The 4809-nt window shown below is 29.6% G+C and overlaps 1 long non-coding RNA gene across 1 annotated transcript; it reads left to right on the top strand.

Moving 5' to 3' along the window:
* Positions 1–392: 392 nt before the first annotated feature.
* On the top strand, positions 393–4329 carry LOC132731440 (uncharacterized). Its single transcript, XR_009625890.1, has 3 exons — positions 393–487; positions 730–839; positions 4132–4329. It is a non-coding gene; the product is annotated as an uncharacterized LOC132731440 (long non-coding RNA).
* Positions 4330–4809: the final 480 nt, after the last annotated feature.

The raw sequence follows: 4809 nt of genomic DNA, 5'->3' as shown, positions 1-4809 counted from the left end.
ATTTCCATAAGTTATATAACATGCTGTCTTACAAACTCTATACTGATGGGTTCACAACAAATTAAAAACATCCTGGAAAATTGCATGAAATTAAATTGTTTTTAAAATCTAGACATTTCTGAATTTCATTTAACTAGAAAAAATGAAACAAGAAGATGAAAAAGATAAATGTTAGTTATGTGTTATGTTGATAGAAGATTTTGACAAACTCTATACTGATGGGTTCACAACAAATTAAAAACATCCTATGGAAAATTGCATGAAATTAAATTGTTTTTAAAATCTAGATATTTCTGAATTTACTTGAAAAGGCAAGTAGAAGAAATAACTAAATGGTGTCTGCTTTATGTGTTATGTTGATAGAACCTTTTGTAATGTGAATTTATTTGTAAATTTGAATTTGATGTACCTTTTATACAAGTCAATAGCTCTTTCTTCATTTGAAAATTTCAGGAATGGGTAAAATACAGAAAAGGGAGACAAGCAAGTAAGTCTTCAATGGTAGAAATTAATTTTTTTGTAAGGATTACCTAACTTTAATTTTGATGCATAATTGGAGTTCAGGTATTCCTTGTTTTCATAACCATGATTTTCATGTTTTGTTTTAATTGCATATAAGAAGATATTAAAATGTTTGCAAGGTTCTTAATTTTTATTTGGGTAAAACTTTGTAACAATGTTCAGATATAAAAATATTACAGATTAATTATTTTCAACTCTGCCATCTAGTGGCATTTCAGAAGATTCAGCATGTATTGAATGTTTCTATTGGTCGAGTGATATTTGAGGCGTGGCATACACACACGTTGGATGCTCGTAGGCAGCGGGAATACTTCGAGGTATGTTTGCTAATTTTAGACATTGACAAACAATATTTATCTCCCCTTTTATCTAAATTCATTATGCAGAAAAATCTTCTAGTTGTTTTCTTTGATCATGTATAATAATATATATAATATCATAAATTGCACTTAATTTCATCTTATCTGTCACTTAAAGCATATTTTTATAGTATGTTTTTTCATATCTTGTCATATTGATCTATTACTTTTTTTTAACATTAAAATTTTTTTAAGCAAAGGTGATTGGAAGATTGAAGAATTAATTACTGATATTTTTGCTATTTTTTCAAAACTTTCTGCTTTGTTTTTCTTTGCATTGATTCACATTTTCAGTCTGTAATATTGACTTCTTCTAATCTTGCAGGGGGTAAAATAGAATAAGTTCTTATCAGTTTTTAGCTTGATGGGTGCACTTGAATTATTTAAAAAAACAATAATGGGTGCACTTGATTTATGAATGTGGTAATAAAAGGATTTATACTGTGTCTCATGGATTTTGAAAGTCACATTTTTTATTATGACGATTTGAAAATAACACGTTTTAAGAGTACATTAGCTACTTTAAGCTGTAGTACTAGTTGAGACTTGATACAGACAAAAAAAAAAAACACAAAAAAAAACACATGAAAATGTGATTTGTTAAATTTGGCCCTGAGATGATTACAGTTACTGTCATTTGAAGACAATCATGTCTATATAGGGTGTTGAAATAATATACCCCTTTTCCTTCTAATACATTTTTTTTCTTGCTCGATCATAAAGATTTAATATGAAAAAGTCACTTTTAAATGTTTTAAAAAGGAAAAAGAGATGAATTTTGATATGTTTGTTTGCAATAAACACTGCTTTTTGTTTCTTGCATGACACACGCTATTTTTCTCTAATTTGAAAATAGAATAACAAAGTTCTTATTCAGCTTTTCACTGTTGACGTTCTATTATTTAAAAAAAAAAGTGACGTAGATTTATAACGTGGTAATAAAAAGATTTAATGTGTCCATGATATAAAGTCGGAATTCAATAGACGATTTAGAAATAACACATTTACTTTAGTTTGTAGTCTGTTAGAATCGAAATAAAAAAATCACAAAATCAATGATATGTTTTTGTCAAAATTTGGCCGTTCGGATGCCATCAATTATGTCACGAGGGCATATTTCTGATATAATTCTCGAATAAACTAAACTTGAGAGTTTTGAGAAAAACACTGTTTGCGGATATAATTATTTTAATTATAATGCCAGAAAAATTTATCTAATGATATTGTGATCATTTATGAAAAAAAATGTTGAACTAAATTTAGAAGAGAAAATTGTCAACTGTCATCATAAGGCATGTCAATGTTATTTTCCTAATACTTGCGTGTTTGTTTTATCACACTTTTGAGCTCTTTTTTTTTTGTAAGTTTATTTTAAGGATATACTGCGATTTATGTAAGGTTAAACTTCTTTCTAATGTGTCATTGTTTAGTTTAGACCATGGCTCCATATGTTCGATTTCGCAGCATATAATCCATGTATAATCCATGTATTCTGCATAATTGTGTCACATTTTATCATGTAATCATCCACAGGCTGTACTACACATTTCTGTTTAACAAGTAATTAATGCAATTATAATAATCAATATTTAACATGTTTATGGTTGATTTTTGTTATATCGCACCTAGGCCGGGCTACATGTGGGTATTCATAATGTCGTAAATCATAGTCGATTTTTTTGTTGTTGTTGTACCACTTTTTTCTTTTTTATTGTAATCTTTTTGGTGTTGTCACACATTATGTACCTTCCAATGGAGAGCTTAATGCAAAAAGATCTTAGCTCTGTTATCATTACATTGTATGTATATGGTACAAGTTTAGTTTAATTGCCTTAAGCTCTTAAAATAGCCTCTACACCTTTTTGGTTTTCTTTATTGAAAATTCACTGTCAAGAGTATTGTAGTGAAGTCTCTAGCCTCACATAAATATTTGAACATATGCATGTTTAAAATACACTTTGCATTATGACATGGTCATTCAAATAGAATTCATTTGAAAGACCCTGATTATAGTCGTATCTTTCTAGCTTTTTTATTTTAAAAAAGTTCTTTTTCAGGGTTTTTTTTTGCTCTGAACTTTATCATCAACCTACATTAAATGTTATACAGGAACTGAAATTAAAATCTGATGGGACACAAAGCCATTCCATTTAAATTTGAAGTAATCAAATTCATAGTACTGACATTTTAAAGTTCATTGATAGATCAAATAACGAAAAGGGAGTGTGAGTTGTTTGTTAAGGTTGCGAACTTTAACCCTTCACCTCTTTAGGTTTGAAACTGCCAAGGACATAGAATTTATCGCATGTCAGATAGCTGGTTTAAGTTATCTTATCAAGTGCCCATCTGGCCAGAAATCATGCTTGTCGCAGCATTTCAGTGATCTCCTTCAACTAGTAAAAGCTGTAAGACAAGCTAAGATTGTTATTTAATTTTCATCTTGTTCATCATTCTGTCTTAATTAAATCATTTCTTGATCAAACATTTGTCATATTTTATAGATTCTCTTTAAACATCCTACAAATTTTGTTGTGAAATGAGAAGATTTGTATCACACAAGATCAATTGTTCAAAGGTCACACATAGAGGTCATAGGCAAAAATGGGGAATAATCTTTGCATTCAATTGCTTAAAGGTCACACATAGAGGTCAAAGGCCAAAAATGGGGAATAATCTTTGCATTCAATTGCTCAAAGGTCACACATAGAGGTCAAAGGCCAAAAATGGGGAATAATCTTTGCATTCAATTGCTCAAAGGTCACATATAGAGGTCAAAGGCCAAAAATGGAGAATATTCTTTGTATTCAATTGCTCAAAGATCACACTTAGAGGTCAAAGGCCAAAATGGGGAATATTTTCAGCATTCAATCCATTACTTTTCATAAATGTTTCATCAACATAAGTAAATATAAAGATTTAATTATGTCACAAGTATAGAATCAGGTCAGTCGGCAATGCCATAATGTCTCGAACCAGACACTACTGTCGGCTGCTGAATTGTAACAATATGATGTAGTATAAATCTCAATAACAAATGGTAATCACAATTCCATAGTATGTCACGTCAGACATTCAAAATAAAAGGTAAATAGACCCTGAAACTAGAAAACTGTGGAATACAAGGAAAATATATACTTTTATTTTTGTACTCTTTATTTTTTCAGGCTTTTATCGCATATAATCTTATAATAAAGGTGTACTCATATCATGTAAAGGTTTCATATCTAACTGAAATACTTGTTTTTCACAGATGACGTTGGTCAGTGTAATCATGTATATAAAAAACGGGTATCTGCAGTAACTAACCCCACTCTGTCTAGTTCAGTATGTCCCATGACACTGAAAATCAAGAATAATGACTAATAATTATAACCGATGAAATTATTTCGGCTTTTACCATAGATAAGTACAATTATATTTTCCAATACCGGCTGTTCAAGACTTATAAAAAACGGCCAAATACATAACGATTTTTATGGTTACTGTAATAAGGTCACTAAGGAACTGGTATAAATTATGGTATAATTAAATCCAACGAAAAAGCTTTTATAAAAAAATTTGGGAAAATAGTTCTAATACACTAAAGGGTGATATACATTGGTAGTTATTGCAAATCATATTTCTGAAAATATTTTTTTATAACATTTGGATTTTTATAATGTATTCACTAAAACGGGGACACAAGAAATCATCAGAACAAAAAATAACTGTATGGATGGCACCTATTGTTTATGAGGATAACCCTCTTTAATGGTCTCTTCTCTGGGTTTTAATGGATCTGATCTGGGACATGTAAATGTCTAAGAAGCTTATCAGCATGTTATTTGAGGATGGGTGGTTCTACTCAAGTGAAGTGTCATGCTTAGAATAATTCAGTTAAAATAGTACAAGGTATATATTTATTTATTTTTTTGAAAAGAAGACCATT

Source organism: Ruditapes philippinarum, unplaced genomic scaffold (assembly GCF_026571515.1).
Source record: "Ruditapes philippinarum isolate M1 unplaced genomic scaffold, ASM2657151v2 ctg26711_1_1_1_1, whole genome shotgun sequence".
NCBI lineage: Eukaryota > Metazoa > Mollusca > Bivalvia > Venerida > Veneridae > Ruditapes > Ruditapes philippinarum.
The sequence above is the reverse complement of the archived record's forward strand: the minus strand, read 5'-3'. Positions and strand labels throughout refer to the sequence as shown.